We start from the raw sequence: 23,210 nt of genomic DNA, 5'->3' as shown, positions 1-23,210 counted from the left end.
CAACAAAAGACAGATGACCCAATTAAAAAGTGGGCAAAGGACTTGAATCAACATTTCTATTTTAAAAAAAAAATACAAATAACAAGTAACCACATAAAAATACTCAACATCATTAATCATTAGGGAAATGCAAATCAAAACCACAACAATACAATTTCATACCTCCTAGGATGGCTACAATGTAAAAAAAAAAAAAACAAAATACAAGTGTTCCCAAGGATGTGGAGAAACTGGAACCTTCATATATTGTGGGTGGAAATGTAAAATGGTGCAGCCTCTGTGGAAAACAATTTGGTGGCTCCTCTGAAAGTTAAATATAAAATTACCATATGACCCAGCAATTCCACTCCCCAAATATGCCGAAGAACAGAAAACAAGAGTTCGCAGAAAACAAAAAACAGTACATGCATGATCACAGCAGCAAAATTCGTAATAGCCAAAAAGTAGAAACAACTCAATGACTATTCACTGGCAAATGGATAAACAAAATGTGGTATATCCATGTAACAGAATATCACTGTGTCACGCATCCGTGTGAAGAGACCACCCAACAGGTTTGTGGGAGCAACAAGGCTATTTATTTCACCTGGATGTAGGCGGGCTGAGTCAGAAAAGAGCGTCAGCAAGGGGTGGTGGATTATCATGAGTTCTTACAGGTTTTGGGATAGGCTGTGGAGTTAGGAGCAATGTTTTGCTGGCAGGGGGTGGATCTCACAAAGTACATTCCCAAGGGTGGGGAGAATTACAAAGAACCTTCTTAAGGGTGGGGCAAGCAAATCACAATGGTGGAATGTCATCAGCTAAGGCTATTTTCACTTCTTTTGCGGATCTTCAGTTGCTTCAGGTCATCTAGATGTATACGTGCAGGTCACAGGGGATATGATGGCTTAGCTTGGGCTCAGAGGCCTGACAATCACTCAACCATAAAAAGAATGAAGTACTGATACATTCTACAACATGGATGAACCTTTAAAGCATGCTAATAGCAAGAAGCCAGACACAAAAGGCCACATATTATGTGATTCCATTTATATGAAACATCCAGAATAGTAAAATCGATAGAAACACAAAGTACATGTGGTTATCAGGGACTGGGGAAAGGAGGAAATGAGGAATGACCTCTTAATGGATATGGTGTTTCTTTTGGGGGGATGGTAAAAATGTTGTGAAAGGAGTGCTGATTGTGGCACAATATTGTGAATGTATTAAAAGTCACTGAATTTTACACTTTAAAATGGTCAAAGTGGTGAACTTTTTATTTATTTATTTATTTTTTTTGAGACACAGTCTTGCTCTGTCACCCAGGCTGGAGTGCAGGGGTGCGATATTGGCTCACTGCAACCTCCACCTCCCAGGCTCAAGCGATTCTCCGGCCTCAGCCTCCCGAGTAGCTGGAATTACTGGCGCCCACCACCACAGCTGGCTAATTTTTGCATTTTTAGTAGAGATGGGTTTCACCATGTTGCCCAGGCTTGTCTCGAACTCTTGACCTCAAGTGATCTGCCCACCTCAGCCTCCCAAAGTGCTGGAATTACAGGCGTGAGCTACCATGCCCAGCCCCAAAGTGGTAAATTTTACGTTATGTAAATCTTACTGCAATTAAAAAATCCATAAAGCATGTATTAGAAAAGTTCTTGTTATGTAGGAGATGTATAAGTGCCTGCTGTCTTTAATGACAAGCTCTTTAAAGGAAAGAGTAATGGAGTGATGTGACAAATTGACAACTATGGGCACCGAGTTACTTTTAGGGGGACAAAGATATCCTAAAATTAGATTTTGATGAAAATTACATACCCATGTGAAGATACTAAAAAACACTGAATGTTACACTTCAAATGGGTTTACTGCAAAGTGTATGAATTATATCTCAATAAAACTATTAAAAGAAAAAATTTAAATTATATAAGATTACTGTTAAATAAATTATACTAAAACGTATTAAGTACTCAAAACTCATGACTTCTAAATTGTTTTACTACATTTTACTGTTACCTATGCTCTTGAAGTCATTTACTGAATCATGTGTGTGTGGTGAAAATACTATATAATGACATGTTCCCTAACTCCACATTCAGTGATCTCATACTTTTAAATTAAAATTGGTCATGGTACCGGTATTTACACCATGGAAAGAGACATTCGCTACAAATCCAGGTGTGATTTATTGCTATATTGATTGTCTAGACTTAAGAAAGTGGGGTAGAAAACATTAATTCAGGCTGGGCGTGGTGGCTCCCGCCTGTAATCCCAGCACTTTGGGAAGCGGAGACGGACAGATCACCTGAGGTCAGGAGTTCAAAACCCGCCTGGCCAACACAGGGAAATCCTGCCTTTACTAAAAACAAAAAATAAAAAAAAAAATTAGCCAGGCGTGGTGGTGGGTGCCTGTAATCCCAGCTTCTCAGGAGGCTGAGGCAGGAGAATCGCTTGAACCCAGGAGGTGGAGGTTGTAGTGAGCAGAGATCCCACCACTGCAGCCCAGCCTGGGCAGCAGAATGAGACTCCATCTCAAAAAATAAAATAAAATAAAAAAGAAATATTAATTCAAATTCAAAAGTGTGTTGCTCTACAGATGCTACATTATGAATAGCAGAAAAAAATTGAAGAAATTTTTTTAGTATTTTAAAACCATTATCCAATTCAGCAAAGAAGGATAAGTGAAGTTTTGACATGTCTTAGTTGTTTCATTTTCGCCTTACTTCTTAATAAAAATGAAAATATCAACCAATATTCATGTTGCAGCTACATACTACAATTTTATACTGCAACAATGGTTTTGTAATGGATGTAATAGTGCAGCAAAAATCAGCAGAAGCATTAGGTAAAAATTCACTATCTCAACTTTATAAGAAACAGTACCGTGTATACTGTTCTTCTTATTTGTAAATGCTACGCATATTTCAGAGCAATAATAAATAATCTGTGTGTGTATATGTATAGGTGAACAGTTTGTTTGTTTTTCAGAGAGCCAGTTGTGAACCATTTTTTTTTTTTTTTTGAGACCCAGTCTCGCTCTGTCACCCAGGCTGGAGTGCAGTGGCGCGATCTCTGCTCACTGCAAGCTCCGCCTCCCGGGTTCAGCCATTCTCCTGCCTCAGCCTCCCGAGTAGCTGGGACTACAGGCTCCCACCACCGCGCCTGGCTAATTTTTGTATTTTTAGTAGAGACGGCGTTTCACCGTGTTAGTCAGGATGGTCTCGATCTCCTGACCTCGTGATCTGCCCGTCTCGGCCTCCCAAAGTGCTGGGATTACAGGCGTGAGCCACCGCGCCCGGCCAGTTGTTAACCATTTACCAGCAGACCACCGGCTGCTGAACTGTGGGCTCCAGAGTGAGACCACCTTGGGTCCTTAAACAGCCTTAACTGAGTTTCTCCCCTAGCCGCTGCTGCCCAAAGAAACATCCAGAGCAGGGTGCTCAAACCTGTTGCTGGGAAGTGAGAATTTCTGCAGCCAAAGGTTGCACCTGCCCACTGAAGATGGGAAGAGGGAGAATTACTGCAGCCTTATCTCCTTTGCTGAGAGTGCCTGCTGGCAAAAGACACTTCATCTTACTTTGCTTAATTCTTAGACAGCCAGTCACACTTGGTTATTGTTTTTAGTTTTACATACTAGTATTGAATTATTTTTATGGGTGTTATTTCTCAATTAGTGTATTCCTTGGAGACAGCCCAAGTCTTTAGAATTTAACTTCTCCTTGGCTATAATCGCTGCCGCCACACGTACCACCTAGGAGCTGGTTTCATGTTCCTCTGGCTACTCCTGCCCATGGGACCTTCGGAACAGCTGCAAAGGGACACCACGCTTCCTCATATGTGGTCATAGGTTGTGAGTATGACCCCAGGTTGTCAAGAGGGATTCGCTGGACACCAAGGAGAACACACAGACACCTTCAACCATGAGTATCCCTTGGCGATCCTTGGGACCGACAGATGTGAGTCCTTATTATGAAGGTCAGGAGCTGACCTTGCAGTCACCGCACTCTCTTCCAGACTGCCCTCCAAGCCCCCTGCCTCATCAACCACCTGACTGGGGGCAGCTAAAACAATAACAATGGGAACCACTGACACTGACTGAGAGTCTAGCAAATGCCAAACTCTCTTCTAAGTACTTTATTATCTCATTTAATCCTTAAAACCGTTTTTTGCAACAGTTCCTATTATCAATTCCCCCTTTGTAGTTGAGGAGACTGAGCTCAGAGAGATAAATAATTTGCTCAAAGTCACATGCCTGGCAGCCTAGCTCCAGAGACCGTACTCTTATCTACTATATTAATAATCCCTAAATGGGTAAGAACTTCACTCACCAGCTGCCTGAGGGTTCCTGGATGGAGAAAAACTAAGTAGCTACAGTCATAGATTACTGATTCTTCACTCTTCAGATGAAGACCTGTGATCTCATCAGGGTCACAAAAGGAGTCAAGACTTGACTTGCTGTCTCTTTTCTGCCTGTAAACTTGAGCTTATCCCTTCTAAGCCTCAGTTTTCTCATCTATAAAAGGAGAATGATAGTATCTACCTATGACGAGAGTTGAGTGATTGAATGATGTGCATATAACACAGGAAAAGCAATGGTACTGACTTACAGGGTTGCTATAAAGATTTGGTGTAACTGCACTTAAAAAGCCATAAGCACTGCATGGTACAAAGTAAGTGCTCAATACATGGTATCTGTTGAAATCATCATCACTATTATCATCATTATCATCAACATCATCCCACCATCACCACCGTCACCATTATCACCATTATCACCATCATCATCATCATCACCAGCATCACCATCACCATCATCATCATCATCACCATCATTATCAACATCATCACCATCATTGTCAACATCATCATCACCACCATCATCATCATTACCATCATTATCAACATCATCACCATCATTGTCAACATCATCACCACCATCATCATCATCACCATTATCATCGTAATTACCATCATCATCGTCATCACCACCATCATCATCACCACCATCATCAGTGTCATATCACCATCATCATCACCACCACCTCCATTATCATCACCACCATCATCATATCACCATCACCATCAACATCATTACCCGCGTCTTCATCACCATCACGATTATCATACTACCATCATCACCATCGTCACCATCACCATCATCATCAACATCAACATCATCACCCTCATCTTCATCTTCGTCCATGATCATCATCATCAAACTTTCTTTCAGAAGACATTTATGTCTCTGTAAAAGATATGGGGTACGCCAGGCACATCCTTGGTACCCCACAAATATTAGCCCTTCCTCTCCTTCCCAAAGGCCTAGGGCTTCAGGTCTCATACACATCAACCTCTTACAGGCCCATTTGGCCTCTCCCAGCTCTCAGTCAGAGGTCCTTGCTCTGGTAGACAGAGCTACATTCCCTTCGCAGAAAGAACTTATGCAAAATATAGCTGGGTTGTGGATACAAACTCCTTCCTCTCTTCTCTCTCTTGGTTGTGTAGCTAACAATTTCCCTCCCCTTCAAGGCGTGGCCCCATAGGCCCTCTCCATCAGCCCAAGCCTGTCTCCACTGGCCATGGCATGGTTCGTTCAACTGCACAGTGCCACACACACTGTAAGGAGAGCTTAACAGGAACCTGTTGAAATCTAAATCTCTGATGACTAAGAGAATGGTTAAGTCAAGTCTGGTGCATATATCTCCAATTATCAGGCAGCCATTTTAAATGATGGGTCATCTCTTATCCATATGGAGACATGCTTTTGTTTTGGTTTGGTTTTTCCTGGTGACTTGATCTTAGCTGCCCATTTTTGTGGATATAGGTGAATTGCTGATGCTTTCCATATTGAATTTAAATGACACTTAAAATGACTTCAGAAAGATCACATTATGATTCAGTATTGTAACTCAAAATCATTGTGTTCAGAGGAAGGCATAGACATGGCCTGATGTATGATAAATCTATGCCTAAGTCAAAAGAGCCTTTGTAATAGATATAAAATAATACATTCTGAGAGAGAAGACATTTTTGGATCATTATATAATTAACAATGTTCTTCCCACTCTTGGTGAAACATAAAATAACAGTACATCTTATCATTGATTGATTGCCTCACATATTTATAAAATACAGCATATGAGGCTTTTGTAGTAACATAATAATGTTGTCCAAAATACCTCAAATTGCACATATAGTATGATCACAATTGGAAAAATGCAAAACAAAACAAAACAGGATACAGAAAAGAAAGACTGGAAAGAAAGAAACGTCAAAGGTTAATGGAGCCTGTATTTGGGAGGAGAAGAAAGACGGAATCCTCTTTGGCTGGTGGAGGGAAGGGAACGCATTAATAATTTTTGGTCCATCACTCTTGAATTCAATTACCAAGCAGTTTGGATGATTTTCCTCCCTACTCCGGCAGAGTATTTAGAATCCTTGGAGTGCTGTGGAATACCAATGTTGGAAGCATTGCCCCAGGGAAAGAGAGCTCTACCTTTCTCTTAGACTGCAGGAAACAGAAATCCTCAAAGCTGTGGCAAAAAGAGTGTCCAAAGAGCGTCCAAAGAAAAGAGGCAAAATGGAGAGGATGGAGAGGGAGCAAGAAGAGTGATTGAGAAAACTCGTGCAGCTGAAGGTCAAAACAGCGGTCACTGGAGGGAAGACAGAAGCCAGGAGCAGAGAAGTCCAGTGGGGTCAATCGGAAGGGGTGGGTGGCCTGAAGAGGAAGGACGGGGTGAAGGTGATGGCAAGGCTCGAGAAGGCTGGAGGGGGGAATTAAAGCGAGGGAAGGTGGTGATTCACATTTGCTACCAAATGTAACAGCTTCATCTATTTCTCTCGGCAGCCTCCACCTACCCTTCCAAAGACAGACAGAGAGTTCACCAAAATCTGCTAGAGGTTAAAAGGGCAGGTTTTAGAACCAAATTGCTTGTGCTGGAATCCTCTGCCTCAGTTTACTTGTAGAATGAAGAGAATGTTATTTATTTTACAGGGTTGTTTTTACATGTAAAGACCTGTGAACACTGCATGGAGCAAATAAGTGCTCAATGCATGTCACCTGCTCATAATATCATTGCCACCACTGTCATCATCATTACTTTTACTTAGAAGATAATATTCATGTCTTTGACTAATTTTATTTGGGATGGAGTCTCGCTCTGTTGCCCAGACTGGAGTGCAGTGGTGCCATCTCAGCTCACTGCATCCTCTACCTCCCAAGTTCAGGCGATTCTCTTGCCTCAGCTGGGATTAGAGGCATGAGCCACCGAGCCCGGCCCAATATTCATGTCTTTCTAAAACACCAAATAACTTTTGGATAAAGTTGGGGAGTGGGCGAGTAGATAAACATGTTTTAAATAGGAAGCACACAAAAGCAACAGGTATTCACCTATCGCCCCTTAGAGGGGCAGAATGTCTATACCTAGTAATGCCAGCTGATAAAAGAAAAACAGTTCTTGAAATGAATGCCGCCTCCTTCCTGGTGAGGATGGTAGAGGGTGGGCTAGAGGTGGGAGGGTGTAGTAAGACTGACAGAATACCACTGGTGGATAGCAAGGTGGGGTGCAGATTTCTGAGATCTCAAACACAGCTCCCCTTTCCTGTCCTTCCAACTTTTTTGAAATTGAGATGCAGAATTTCCAAAATAGCTCTATTTATAGCTTAGTGCCCAGTTACAGGCAGACATTAAAGAAGTCCCACCCACATAGGCTTTGGAACAAGCCAGGGATCGCAACACACCCCATCAACACCTCAGTTGTGGTGAATGTGTCATCATTTCCCTGTCTTGATGCACCTGTCAGAAACAACAGCATTTGTTTGGCTCTAGAATGCTACCTCGTAATTTGGAGCCTTCTGTTTTCAGGAGGTTGCAGCTGCCAAAGTATCTTCCAAATGTGGAGGGGCCCCTGAGCGGTCGTGGCAATCCTTTGGCCAGACCAGTCTGCAGGCTGGCCCTAAGGTGATGGTCCAAGTCATCCTGCACACTTCTGCTGCTGCTCTTTGAACCCATGCTCACCAAGGCAGCCAGACAGATCTTTATAAAACATCACTGCCCTGCGTGAAGCCCTTCAGTGGCTTCCTTTATTTTTTACAGTGAAATCCTAGCTGGTATCCACCATGATCCCCTACCCCATGCTATGCCAGCCATACGGGTCCCTTTCTTGTTCTAGCTCACAAAGAGACAGCTATTTTCTGCCTCAGGGACTCTGTGCTTCTGTTCACCTTGCCCAGACCATTCTGCCCCATGCAGCCTTTGCACTATTTTTGATTCTTGAGTTCAAACATCATCTCCTTAAAATGGTCTTCCCTGACTTTCCTCCTCCCCTGCAGTTGCTTCCACAAGGCCTAGTTTAATGCTCTCATCATAGTTTCTATTTATCTTGTATACTTACTTGCTTACTTGCCTATTGTCTTCTTCCTCCAAATCATGGAAGTCCTGTTAAGTCAGAGGCCTTTTTGTTTTTGACTTATCATTTTATTTCAGCACTCAGCTCTGCATGACATCCAAAGGATGACAGCTCAAGGAATGAATGAATTAATCAACCAGTGAATGAATAAACCAATCAATTAATGAGTGAGTGAATGTAGCCTTAAGCTTCTTGAGTTGGGGAAGACAAGACCTTTATGGGTTCCCCTCTCCTGACCCCTAGCTTCCAGAGATAATTAGAATGGTGTGGGTGTCTTGTCTTGGAAGGGGAAAAGAAAACCAGGTGAGGGCTGGAGAGGAGGGGATGCAGGTGACCATAGCATCACCCCAACTTGTGGAGGACCCCAGGGACTGACAGGGACCTGAAGTACCAGAACCCTGGCCACACCATTAATTTATTTCAACACTTGAGAAAAAGTATGCATATGGCTTCTGCTGGGTACTGCCACTGACTGTGTTCCCAAGATGACATGGAAGAGACACCATTAAACAAGAAAGGGCTTGTGGTGGTGGCTTTTCATTACTGCTTTGTGCCTGCAATTGAGAGCCTCTGTTTTAACCCACAGCGGGAAGAGCAGAGCTGGCAGAAACTGTTAGGTTCGCCCAGTTCCAAAGGCCCTTCTCCTTCCCCTTTCCTTCCTCGGGACCAGAGAGAGTACAGAATGAGAGCCTCGGTCTAGATCCCACCTCTGCCACCAGCGTGCTGCCTGGGACAAGAATGTCTCTCACATCCTGGTTAGGAGAACAAGCTTCTGAACCAGATAGGCTGTGGTGATCGCAGTCACATCACTGATGAGCAGCGTGAACTGGGGCCCTATGCTACAATTCCCGGAGCTTCGATTTCCTACTTAAAACGAAGTGGGTAATATACTCCATTCATAGACTTGTGAGGGTTAAACAACCTGTACAAAGTGCTTAGCACAATGCCTTGGACAGAGCGAACAACTAATAATGTCAGCCATCCTCTGCAGTGGCAGACACGCCCCTTTCTGAGCCTTAACATCTGACTTTAAAAAAGGAGAAAGGGAGCCGGGCACGGTGTCTCGTGCCTGTAATCCCAAGCTAGGTGGAAAGATTTCTTGAGCTCAGGAGCTCAAGACCAGTCTGGGCAACAAAGCAAAACCCCTTCTCTACTAAAAACAAACAAAAGTTAGCCAGGTGTGGTGGCATGCACCTGCAGTCCCAGCTACTCAGGAGGCTGAGGTGGGAGGATCCCTTGAGCCAGGGAGGCAGAGGTCGTAGTGAGCCAAGATCATGCCACTGCACTCCAGCCTGGGCAACAGAGCAAGACCCTGTCTCAAAAACAAACAAATAAAAAAGACAAGTTGGAGCCACATTTGTGTTTTCCAATGGTGAGATATGCAGAAGAGATAATTTGAGGCGATAGAGTGATCTCTATGCATCCCTTCCAGTGATAACATTCCACACAAGTAGATTAAGCTCACTGGTTTTATTCAGACCGGTCATCCCCTGAAACAGATGGAGATCTGAAGTAGGATTTGCAGTGAATCAAACAGATTATTGCCAAGGGGTGACCAAGGGCTGAAATGCTATCCCTGTCCAGCACCACCTTGGGAACATGCACACTGCTGGGTCAATGTGGGTGCTTCTTCTAGCAGGAGACGCCGGGGCTTTACGAGCCGGTGAACACAGTTCCCTTTCCCTGAAAAGGACAGAAATGGCTCAGGGTTGGGGACGGCAATGTGCTCTTTCATATGAGTTTTTCAAGAGAAGTCTTTCTTCAGGCCAATCTGCAAACCTTCCCTTGAACTCAAACAGGAGGTGAGTAGATGGTAAGTGATGTTCCCATTTCACATACTAAGAAAACATAGCAGAGAAGCTGTTAGATAAAATGACTCTGAGACCACACCTTGAATTTCATACCTTGAATTTCTATTGCGTTGCTCTTCTGAGAAGCTTGGAACACTCACCCAAATTGTGAAATGACTTGGCCCCGTCCTCACAGTCATACTGAGACCAGGATTAGAGCCTGAACATGTGACATCCCCAGTCAACAACACATGCATCAATCATACTGAGGTCCGACATTATGTCAATACTGGCGTATTTATTAGTTTGTGGTCTTGCTGTCACCTCCTTCCTTTACCAAGTGGTAAATCGGTTACGTGAAACCTGCCTTCCAGCCGAGTGTGGACGGCTGGGGGCGTATCAGTGGTTACCAATCACCAGAGTACTGCCAAGAGCCCCACAAAGGAGACAGAGGTGATGGGAGGTTATTCAAGAAATAGGCTGTCTGATATGGCTTGGAAATCATGCACACCCTGATTTAACTATAAACCTAACTGTGTGACTTGGGGGGAATCATCACCAGTTTGAACTTCAGACTTCCCATCCTTGGGATTGGTAACCACAGCTACAGTAAAGATAAAATGTGAGCTTCTTTTCTTTTCTTTCCTTTTGAGACAGTGTCTCCAAGTCTGTTGCCCAGGATGGAGTGCAGTGGCGCGATCTCGGCTCACTGCAACCTCCGCCTCCCGGGTTCAAATGATTATCCTACCTCAGAATCCTGAGTAGTTGGAACTACAGGCATGTGCCATCACGCCCAGCTCATTTTTATATTTTTTTGTAGAGACAGGGTTTCACCATGCTGGCCAGGATGGTCTTGATCTCTTGACCTCGTGATCTGCCCGCCTCAGCGTCCCAAAGTGCTGGGATTACAGGCGTGAATGACCATACCCAGCTGAAACGTGAGTTTCTATGCAAAGTGCCTATCCTAGTATCTGGCACATAAAAGGTACTTATAAAATGATTCTCTTCTTAGGTAAAGGCTTGGCACTCTGTGCTGGGGAGTCTGCCCTGAGGTCTTTTTTGACTATTGCAAAAATTAGCTTTCTCAGCACCCTGTACATGTCTCTTTGTTAATGCTTATTATACCATGCTGGGATTGTCAGTGTAAACAGCTGACCACTCAGTAGGACCAGGGGCCTCTTAGCAGCAAGCGTGGTGTCTGTCTACGTCTGTATTTGCAATGTCTACTCTGTGCTGTCCAATATGACAGCCACCAGACACATCAGCTACTTAAATTATTTAAATTACAAAAAATTAAAGTAAAAATCCAGCCCCTTGGTCATACTAGTCACATTTTAAGTGCTTAGTAGTTACACAGGACCACTGTCCCGCACAACGTCTCCAGAAAGTCCTCCGTTTCTTTGCACAAAGTCCTGTGAGATGGCACTGACACATGAAAGGCACAGAGTCAGTGTAACTGTCTTCTAAGTAGGAAGGACGAGAGGGAAAAAAAAATACAGCCTCATTTGAACAATGGCATCATGGACCCTAAAAACCAAGAAATAATGATTCTGAAAAAACAATCACTGAAATTTTCCTGACCTAAACTTCATTCCCAATTTTCCTCATTTTAATGACATTCATCCTAAAATTTCACGCAAAATGTGAAGACACACATACTCTGTAAAAATGAGATTTGGTGAGTGATATGGTTTGGCTGTGTCCCCACCCAAATCTCATCTGAAACTGTAATACAAACTGCAATCCCCACATGTCCGGGGAGAGAACTGGTAGGAGGTGATTGGATGATGGGGGTGGTTTCCCCCATTCTATTCTTGTGATAGTGAGTTCTCACGAGATCTGATGGTTTTATATGGGTTGGTTTCCTCCCTCCCTCTTTCTCTCCCTCCCTCCTGCTCTTGCCTGCTGCCATGTAAGGTGCACTTGCTTCCCTTCCGCCATGACTGTAAGTTTGCTGAGGCCTCCCCGACCATGCAGAACTGTGAGTCAATTAAACCTCTTCTCTTTATAAATTTCCCAGTCTCAGGCAGTTTTTTATAGCAGTGTGAGACCACACTAATATAGTGAGCTAAACATCCACGCTGACTCCAAATCTGTTCATTCCACAGAGAAAAGTGTGGCACACACTACTGCTGCTAAACTGGTCATCATGTCAAGCTTTCCTAAACACTATTTTCCAGGCGCTATTTATGTATCATCATATTTAATTCTCACAAAAACCACTGGAATCCCCATTTTACAGATGAGAAAACTGAGGAATAGTAGGTATGAGTTGACCCAGGTCACACAGTAAGCAAGTGTCAGAGGCAGGACTCAAGGCAGAGGGGCTTCGCCCGAGATGCCAAGGTCCCATCCCAACCACTGTGCTTACTGCCCAATAAGAGCCAAGTCATCCCAACCACTGTGCTTACTGTCCACTAAGAGCCAAGCCAATGTAGCCTGTTCTGCTTCTGTTCACCCACAATCCTTAGACACAAAAGTTGTTTCTAGAAGAAGGACTGGAAAACGTCCTTCTCAGAGTATAGAATCATTTCTCTAACCTAACCTGTGCATTCCTTCTCTCCCTTTTACTTCCCAGTAAGTTCTAAGTCTGGAAGCTGCATTAAGGTTTTCTGAACTAGCCATGGTGTTATACTCCTATAGGTTTAAGACCATCTTTGGAACACACAGTTGTGTCCTGCAGAGAAAAATACATAAATGAGGAAACTAGTAAGTGTCAGTCATCACAGTGTCTTACGTTTACAGTAGTGATGGCCACTGATTGACCTTGTCTTTGAAGGATTCAAGCTCTTACAGGGGCTCATGATATACTATTTACCAACGTCCAATAAGACAGGGTTAAAAGGGAAGATCACATCCACTCATGGATTCAGTAGAAAGTAGTGGACCAAAAGCCACTGCTCCATTGGCTAAAGGAAAAATAAAATCACTAGTAATGATGCTAATGATTATTACAATAATACCCACCACTGAATGAATACCTGCCCCCTAGGTGAGCCATTGCTCGCACCATATTACTAAGGCCCACTTCTAAGAAACACATTTTCATCCTCACTGGAGCATGGTGGAGTTGCGGGGAGATGTGGAGGAGTGAAACACCATGCCCTTCAAGGTTGCAGACGGGCTGAGCAATTTCAAAGCCCATACTCTCTCTTTACATCCCACTCCCTCGGAGGGTGCTACAGTGACTTCTCTGTTTCAACAAGAGATGAGGAATGAGTCTGGGTATCTCAGTTCTTGGAGCAGACAAGCCACAAAAGAACATTACTTTGGGGTAAAAGTCAGGCCCTGTTTTACTCATCGAAAAGCTGCCCAAAAACTACACGGTGGGGGGGGGGGGGCGGGGCGGGGGTGGAGAGGGGATTACACACTGTGATTCTCAAAGGCGTTGCTGTGAACAGTCAAAACACTCATAAATTTCAAACCCACAAGATATTTTTGTTTTGTGATATTACTGGCCAGGCTGAATACAGTCCTGATAATCTTTCAGTTCGATGAACAGGCAGGAGAGAGGAGAGCAGTTAGGGAGGCAAAAGGAATTGAGGTATTTCAGGAACCAGACACTTCTAAAAATACAGCCACATTTGACGGAGTGAGTTGGTGACTGTGTCACTCCTCCTCTCCTGAGCCTGAGATGGCTCCCCACCCTCAGGAGTGAGGGCTGTGATGCCTCTCACCATCTGCCCAACTTCCCTACCTTTCTAGTCCTACCTGCACCCCTCTCCAAGCACACACCACATATATCCACTACAGGGGGATCGCAGGCTGTCCATGAGTGCTACCGGCAAGGGTGACGTTTCATTTGTCTTCGTGCTCTGCGATAAACATCTGCTCAATAAGGGGACGGATTTGCAGAATGTGCATGTGATAAGAAGCACGGGGTCTCCTGGGAGCACATCACAGTTGAGAACAATGTCATGTGCCAGGAATTGCCTTATGCTATATGTGCACATGTGTGTGTCGGCGGTGGGGGGGGGGGGCGCATGTACAGGCACAGGCGCGCGCGCGCGCACGCGCGCACACACACACACACACACAATGGGTCTTTCAAGGAACTGCCCGAAGTCTGGGATTACCTCACAACTCAGAACAACGCCATGTACCAGGAACTGCCTTATGCTATCGTATGTGCACGTACGTGTATGTGTGTGTGTGGGGGGGAGACATGTACAGGTGCACACGTGCACACACACACAATGGGTCTTTCAATAAACTGCCCGAAAACCCGACATGAGACACACCAACATGGATTCCAACACCTGTCATCATTCAGAACTCTTTTTTTTTTGAGACACTGTCTCGCTCTGTCACCAGGCTGGAGTGCAGTGGTGCGATCTCGGCTCACTGCAACCTCCGACTCCCTGGTTCAAGCGACTCTCCTGCCTCAGCCTCCCGAGTAGCTGGGAATACAGGTGCCTGCCACCATGCCCAGCTAATTTTTATATTTTGAGTAGAGTCAGGGTTTCACCATGTTGTCCAGGATGGTCTCCATCTCCTGACCTCATGATCTGCCTGCCTCGGCCTCCCAAAGTGCTGGGATTGCAGGTGTGAGTCACTGCACCTGGCCCAGTACTAATTTTTAATTAAAACCTCCAGCCCTTCTTTCAGAAGGACCTAGACAGGCTTCTTTCAAGGAACAGGAAAATATCAAGTTGATGTTGTGTAGACACCAACATATCCATGTGCATCTTTAAATACTGCGAAAAGAGTCTCATTTCAGCCACATGCCTTCAGAGTCATATTTTCAGATTCTATGAAGGACCCGGGAAAACTGTGTTAAATTCCAATTCTGGATCTCCCATGAAAGTATGCGAATGATGCCAACAAAGGTTGAATACAATAATCGTTTTGCAGCCAAGCCCCCTCTTCAGAATTCACATGCAAAGTACTGCCTGATCCCAATTAGCTCAAACTTGTTTTTGCTTCTCTTTGTTTGTCACCTCCTGCCCACCTTCCAGGGACTCCTCATTTTGGGTTATTTGTTCAGACTTCAACTCCAGACACACCACTGTGATTTCATTTTTAATAAACACTATCCAGTGAGTAGCGGAAAACAATGAGAGGCACCTGCATTCTATTATAACTTCTCATTCCACCCACGAGTGCGGAGCTATGAATAACTGAGAGCTCCACTAGTCTAAAAATAGTAACAGCGTTTTCCCATCAACACAGCATCATCCAACTTCAGCTAACACGAGGGACAAAGTACCCTGCTGCCCCACTGTTTAAAATGAGGGAGAAATGTCCCCAGGGGAGCCAAATGTCTGCTGTCTGCAGCCAATGACTTAGCCATGGGTGGGGCCAGGGGATGGTCCGTTCCATGCTAGGAAACAGCTGAACATTCCTGAAATCTTAGGGATAGGGAGTGCTAATGACTGACAGTCCAGGAGCCAGAGCCAGAAGTTGTAGTGGAAGGAACATGGGGTGTGGAATCAGAAAATACACTCAGGCTCCACTTATTAATAGAACAAATACATATTAAGTGTCCAACAAATGTTTAGGTACTATTCTAGGTGCTTAGGATACCAACAAAATCGTCAAAAGCCCCTGCCCTCATGAAGTTTACAATCTAGCCACTCACTAGCAAGTGAGCAAGTTACATAATTTTTCTTTTTTTCTTTCTTTCTTTCTTTTTCTTTTTTTTTTTTTTTTGAGACAAGGTCTCTCTCTGATGCCCAGGCTGGAGCACAGTGGCATGAGGATAGCTCTCTGCAGTCTCAACCTGCTGGGCCCAAGCAATCCTCCTGCCTCCACCTCCTGAGTAATTGGGACTACAGGCATGTATCACTGCACCCCGTTATTTTTTAGATTTTCATTTTAAGTAGAGACAAGGTCACGCTATGTTGTCCAGGCTGGTCTCAAACTCCTGAGCTCAAGCAATCCTCCTGCCTAAGCCCCCCAAAGTGCTGAGATGACAGGTGTGAGCCACTGCGCCTGGCCAAGTTATCTAGTTTCTTTGAGCCTCTGTTCCTCTCCTGTGGAATAAGCTAAAAATACGCCTATGTCCCAGTGGCTTGAAGCCTAGAATTAGCTAGTAGTAGCCATGCTGGTGATAACAATACCACTTTTTCGTTTGTCTGTTTAATCTCTTCCAATGTATTTGTTACCTACAAAAGGAAAGATAATAACTTCACACTGGAGAACCCAGAAGACATCACATTAACCAAATGATCAAGATTAACATTTCCAGTAAGAATTACATGTCTACTTGAATCAACCTAAATGTCCACCAATGACAGACTGGATTTTTTAAAAAGTGGAAAATATACACCATGGAGTACTACGCAGCCATATAAAAGAATGTTACCATGTCTTTTGCGAGAACATGGATGGGGCTGGAAGCCATTATCCTCAGCAAACTAAGGCAGGAAGAGAAAATCAAATACTGCATGTTCTCGCTTATGAGTGGAAGCTAAATGATGAAAACTCAAGGACACAAAGAAAGAACAACAGACACTGGGGCCTACCTGAGGGTGGAGGGGAGAGGACGGAGAGGATCAGAAAAATAACTATTGGGTACTAGGCTTATTACCTGGGTGACGAAATAATCTATTCAACAAACCCTTGTGACATGAGGTTACCTATATCGCAAACCTGCACATGTACCCCTTAACCTAAAATAAAAGTTAAAAAAAGGAATTACACATCCGATTAACATTTCCAGTAAGAACACACACGTACACTAATGATCCCTTCGTAAAATGCACTGAGAGGGAAGTATCATTTTTGTACTATCCTTTTTTACAAAATGATTTTTATTGCAGTAAAATGTATATAACATAAAATTTGTCATTTTAACCTTTTTTTTTTTTTTGAGAGAGCCAGAGTGAATTCGTTAAAGCTCACCTTTGCTGCGATCCAACTCTTACTTATTTATTTATTTTATTTTATTTTATTTTTTGTGAGACAGTCTTACTCTGTTGCCCAAGCTGGAGTGCAGTGGCATAATCTCGGCTCACTGCAACCTCTGCCTCCTGGGCTTGAGCAATTCTCCTACTTCAGCCTTCCAAGTAGCTGGCATTACAGGCACCTGCCACAACACCCAGCCAATTGTTGTATTTCTAGCAGAGACGGGGTTTCACTATGTTGGCCAAGCTGATCTCAAACTCCTGTCCTCGAGTGATCCACCTGCCTCGGCCTCCCAAAGTGCTGGGATTACAGGCATTAGTCACCGCGCCCGGCTCATTTTAAGCATTTTTAAGATACAGTTCTGTGGCATTAATTACACTCATGATGTTGTATAACCATCACTTCTATCTCCAAAACTCTTTCATCACCTCAAACAATAATAACCACCTTTGAACATATATTTAGGTTGGACATGCATGTTCTTCAACCTCAGCAGAAGTTGTGGGTTGGATCACTGCAGTAACTTCCTAATTGGATACCCTGCTTCTGTCTTCACCACCTGTCCCTTGCCAATCTACTCAACAGAGCACCCAGAGTGATCTTTTTAAAGTATAAGTCAGTTCCGGTCAGTTCTGTGTTCAAGACTAGCCAAAGGATCTCTATCTCTTAGCATGCGTGCTCTGGCCAAATGGTAATTCTCTTCCCTTCATCCACACCTACTGTGTTGCAGCTGGCTTCCTTGCATGCCATGCTGGCTCTGACCTCAGGGCCTTTGCACGTGCACTTCCTTCTGCCTAGAATGTTCTGCCTCCAGCAATCCCTTCCTTCATGTCTCTGCTCCAAATGTCACCTTTTTAGAGAGGTCTTCCTTATAGAGTCTCTACCAAACAGCACACATGATACTTCTTAGGCTCCTCACTCTGCTTATTTTCCCATGGCACTGGTTAGCATCAGTGCCAACCGTCCACAGATGACGTCTCAGCACCAAGCCCAGTTAGCATTGCTCCGCTTGGGACGAAGGAAGTTTCCCCTTTGCCAGTGGCCGCCATGTCCAGCTTTGCCAGTAGAGGGCGCTGCAGGGACACTGGCGCAGATAGGTTCTGGTGTGATGCTCCCGCAGGTGCATCTCCCTGTGGGCGGCTCACTCCAGACCCCGGCGGGGGGGGGGTGGGGGGCAGTTTCCTGGCACTCTACCCCAGCAGGCTGATTTCCAGAGACTTCCATGGTAGGCACCTCCCACAGACATCCTTCCCTGGCACCACAGAGAGGGGTTTCTCAGTGAGTCCCACCTTTATGGGGGTTTCAGCAAGAACCTTTCTGCCATCCAATGGGCCATGGCTCGGTCCAGATCCCAGGCCTGGCCCCTGGGGACCCTAGATTTTCTCCTTCCTTGGGTGTACTGCCCCAGCCCTCACGGTACTGGCTGCTCCCAAATCTGTATTCCTGGATTCTTTAGAGTTCTTTATTTTTCTTTTCTTTTCTTTGAGGCAGAGTCTCACTCTGTTGCCCAGGCTGGAGTACAGTGACGCAATCTCAGCTCACTGCAACCTCCTTCTCCCAGGTTCACATGATTCTTCTGCCTCAGCCTCGCAAGTAGCTGGAACTACAGGAGCACGTCACCAAGCCTGGCTAACCTTTGTATTTTTAGTAGAGACAGGGTTTCACCATGTTGGCCAGGCTGGTCTCGAATTCCTGACCCCAAGTGAATGGCCCACCTCGTACTCCCAAAGTGCTGGGATTACATGCATGAGCCACCATGCCCGACTTACTCTTTTTTTATTTTATTACTTAAAGACAGGGTCTCACTCTGTTACACAGGCTGTAGTACAGAGGCGAGATCATAGCTCACGGCAGCCTCAACCTCTTGAGCCCAAATGATCCTCCTGCTTCAGCCTGCCAAGTAGATGGGACCCCCATATGCACCACCACACCCACCCAGCTACTTTTTATTTTTATTATTTATTTTTATTTATGTATTTATTTTTGTAGACACAGGGCCTCCCAATGTTGTCCAGGCTGATCTCGAACTCCTGGACGCAAGCGATCCTTCCACCTTGGCCTCCCAAAGTGCTGGGACTACAGACAGGCATGAGCCACTGTGCTCGGCCTGATTCTTTACCCTTTAGTAGCCAAAACCCTGTTGTAGCTAATAATTCTTAATACTAAATCTTCTCTGTTAAAATTATTATATAGTTTCTGTCTCCTAACTGGATCCTGACTGATGGAATAACAGATATGGTAAAAAATAAATAAATAAATAAATAATGTGGGGGGTGGATGGAAGGGGTTATATTTGTTAATTACCCATTTTATCTCCATCTGTCACAGAATGCAAGCAAGGACTTTGCTTTGTTTACCACGATGTCCCCAACGGCTACAACATATGCTTGACATGTTATAAGCACAGGATAGGAAGGAAGGAGGGGAAGGGAAGGGGCAGAGGAAGAGACATTGTGGAAAAGAGAAAGGATGGAGGGAAGCAGGATGGATGCATGGATGGATGGATGGACGGACAGACGAACGGACGATGGTGACTCCCCCCAACTCCCCGGTGGCATTACACAGGCTGTAACAGCATCTGGTATATAGTCAGCACTCATGAAATAGTCATATATGAATCTCTTTGCAGTCCTTATATAATTTCCATTTAACCTTTCCATCCTTCCACCAATTATTTGGAATACCAAAATACCTGATTATCAAATGCCAGAGCCTTATACAGACGGCCCTGTGGCCCCTGTGCCTCCCCACCCCTTCCAACTCTCTGGAAGAAAAGTAACAACAAAATGACCAGACACTGAAAAAGGAAAGCATCTTTGAACCAAAACTTCTGGTGCTTGTTTTTATTCTGATGATCGAAACAGAATGGAAACCATCCTCCTCCCCTAAACCATGGCAGAGCAACAGTTTCCTGCTTACAAACAACGGCAGTGTCGAGTTATGCTCTCCTTTCTCTTTGATTGGAAAGCCCTTCAGGGTCAGTACCTCATTTCTGGTGTGAACATTCACTTTCTCGTTCTACAAAAAGACCCACCAGCAAGCTGTGAAATGAGCATTTCACAAAAGCATAAAACACGCCTGATAATTAAAACGCTCGGCAATTAGAGTGACAAACTACACTCCAATCTACAGAGTTAATTTCACAACCTCTGAAAATTATAAAGGAAAACTATTTAGAAATTAGGAAGCTCTAACGGCTTTTTTTTTTTTTTTCTTGAGATGAAGTCTGACTGTGGAGTGCAGTGGCACAATCTCCACTCACTGCAACCTTCGCCTCCCAAGTTCAAGTGATTTTCCTGTCTCAGCCTCGTAAGTAGCTGAGATTACGGGTGTGCATCACCACACCTGGCTAATTTTTGTATTTTTAGTAGAGAACGCGTTCTACCATGTTGGCCAGTCTGGTCTCAAACTCCTGACCTCAGATGATCTACCCACCTCGGTCTCCAAAAGTGCTGGGATTACAGATGTGAGCCACTGTGCCCAGCCAGGATTTTTTTTTTTTTTTTTTTTGACTCATCTATCACTTTTTGACTTGCTAGAGATTTCACTCTCCTTCATCTATTTTCTACTGTGGCCTAGTTGCTTCAGACTCATACTGGCCGTACTTCTTGGCTTATAAAATAACTTCCTCCGACCTCCCCAACCCCCAAAAAGGGATAAAATCCCAAAGTCAAGAATTACAATTACACAGTGAAACACATAATAAGAACATAATACAGCTAATGAAAGAGTACAGGGGACGCAATAGCAATCTCCCCAATGTAAGTAACAACTGTCTCTTTCAATTACTGTTTTCTTTTTACCTCAAATTCTAAACAGTACTAGAAGACATTAGCACAGTCAAAACTCATGGTGCTGGAAGGTAATCATTAGCCAAAAGCAAGCAAAAATAGAACCAAAAAGGTATCTGAGTATCAAAAATGGATGTTAACTTTCTCCAAAGAAGATACACAAATGGCCCGTAGGCACGTGAAAGGGCGCTTAACATCATTAGGGAAATGGGAACCAACATTACAGGGACGTAACACTTCACTCAGATGGCTTTTTTTTTTTTTTAAGTAAAATAAGTATTGGGTAGATATGGAGAAACTAGAATCCTGATGCACTGCTGGTGGGAATGGAAAATGATGCAGCTGCTGTTGAAGACAGCTTGGCAGTTTCTCAAAAGGTTAAGCATAGAGCTACCAAATAACCCAGCAATCTCACTCCTAGGTATATATCCAAAAGAATTGAAAGCAGAGGCTGGGCGCGGTGGCTCACGCCTGTGATCCCCACACTTTGGGAGGCCGAGGCAGGCAGATCACGAGGTCAGGAGATCGAGACCATCCTGGCTAACATGGTAAAATCCTGTCTCTACTAAAAAAATACAAAACATTAACCAGGCGTGGTGGCGGGGGCCTGTAGTCCCAGCTACTCGGGAGGCCGAGGCAAGAGAATGGCATGAACTCAGGAGGCAGAGCCTGTAGTGAGCCAAGATCGCGTCACTGCACTCCAGCCTGGGCGACAGAGTGAGACTCCGTCTCAAAAATAAATAAATAAATAAATAAACAAACAAATAAAAATAATTTTAAAAAAAGAATCTAAAGCAGAGATCTGAATAGATTTTGTACAATGTTCACAGGAGTATTATTCACACACATACACACACACACACACACACACACACACACACACACACACACACCCTTCACAAAGAAGCATTATTCAGCCATAAGAAAGAAACTTTGTGGCAGGTGTGGTGGCGGAATCATCTCAGCACTTTGAGAAACCCAGGCGGGTGGATCACTGGAGCACAGGAGATCAAGATCAGCCTGGACAACATGGCAAAAACCTGTCTCTACTAAAAATTCAAAAAAAAAAAAAAAAAAAAAAAAGCCAGGCCTGGTGGCATGCATCTCTAGTTACTTCGGAGGCTGAAGTGAGAGGATCGCTGAAGCCCAGGAAGTCAAGGTTACAGTGAGTCATGACTGTGCCACTACACTCCAGCCTGGGCAACAGCGTGAGGCCCCGTCAAAAATGGAAGGAAGGAAGGAAAGAAGGAAGGAAGAAGAAGGAAGGAAGGGAAGAAGGGAGAGAGGGAAGGAGGGAGGGAGGGAGGGATAGAGGGAAGGAGAGGAAGGGAGAGGAAGAAAGAAATTTTGATATATGCTACAATATGGATTCATGATGAAAACAATTTCATAGATGCAGAAAATAAAGTAGGGTTTACCAGGGACCACAAGCTTGGGAAAGTGAGGAAGGGGCAGTTATTTTTTAATGGATATGATGAAAATGTTTTAGATGTAGGTAATGGTGATGGTGATACAACATTGTGAATATACTCAATGACTATGAATTTTACACTTATAAATTAAAATGATAAATACTAAGGTGTGTACATTTTGCCAAAATAAAGAAAGCAAAGGTCACAAAACCTGAGCGTTAAAATCTGTAGAAGGGCTTGATTAGCCCTTGCTCTGGGCCTGTTCAGGCCCCTTTTTCAAACAAGTCTTACAAACTTGATTAACTGAATTCCTTGTCTTAAAAAATGTGGAGACCGCTAACTCTCAAGGCCTCTGCGCATTTTTTTCTTTTGTAGAGACAAGGAGACAAGCTCTCCCTTTGTCGCCCCGGCTGGACTGCAGCAGCACAATCACGGCTCACTTCAGCCTCCACCTCCTGGGCTCAAGCAATCCTCCCACCTCAGCCTCCTGAATAGCCGGGACTACACTCACGAGACAACACACCCGGCTAAATTTTTTAAGAGATGGGGTCCTGCTGTGTTGCCCAGGCTGGTTTTGAAGCCCCAGTCTCAAGCAATTCTCCTACCTCAGCCTCCCCAAGTGCTGGGATTACAAATGTGCCACCGTGCCCGGCCTCCTCCGCACATTTTCATAAGGTTAGCGATAAATGGGAGAGATGAAGAAGAGCCGGGCTTTCTGCTGTGCTGGATAACTCAAGTGTGCCTGCTAGAATCTTTTTTTGAGTAGCCCAGAAAAAGCCAAGGCATGTAGTATGTCTAATCTCCTGCCCCCGGCACATGGAACCTGACCCCGTGGCATCCATCCCACAAACTATAAGGGGACAGTACGTGTGACCACACCTCTGACCACAAAGCACTCATCCCCTGTCCCACTCCTTTGGGACTGCTCATGGCATCTGTGTGCCTGGGCTCCGTGAACCTTTTCTGTGCAGACGTGGGTCTCTC

General features: G+C 44.4%; 1 protein-coding gene and 2 long non-coding RNA genes across 4 annotated transcripts in view; all 3 read right to left on the bottom strand.

The window, feature by feature from the left end:
- Window positions 1-23,210, bottom strand: part of WWOX (WW domain containing oxidoreductase) — a 1,123,672-nt gene that overhangs the window by 422,184 nt on the left and 678,278 nt on the right. The window lies entirely within an intron of this gene.
- LOC144338237 (uncharacterized) overlaps window positions 1-23,210 on the bottom strand; it is a 156,759-nt gene that overhangs the window by 15,387 nt on the left and 118,162 nt on the right. The gene's annotated exons all lie outside the window — the stretch shown is intronic.
- On the bottom strand, window positions 9,169-14,855 carry LOC144338241 (uncharacterized). The gene is made up of 2 exons (XR_013412209.1): window positions 14,598-14,855; window positions 9,169-9,578 (listed from the first exon to the last, which is right to left on the bottom strand). It is a non-coding gene; the product is annotated as an uncharacterized LOC144338241 (long non-coding RNA).

This window comes from Macaca mulatta, chromosome 20, assembly GCF_049350105.2.
Source record: "Macaca mulatta isolate MMU2019108-1 chromosome 20, T2T-MMU8v2.0, whole genome shotgun sequence".
NCBI classification, from domain to species: Eukaryota; Metazoa; Chordata; class Mammalia; order Primates; family Cercopithecidae; genus Macaca; species Macaca mulatta.
The sequence above is the reverse complement of the archived record's forward strand: the minus strand, read 5'-3'. Positions and strand labels throughout refer to the sequence as shown.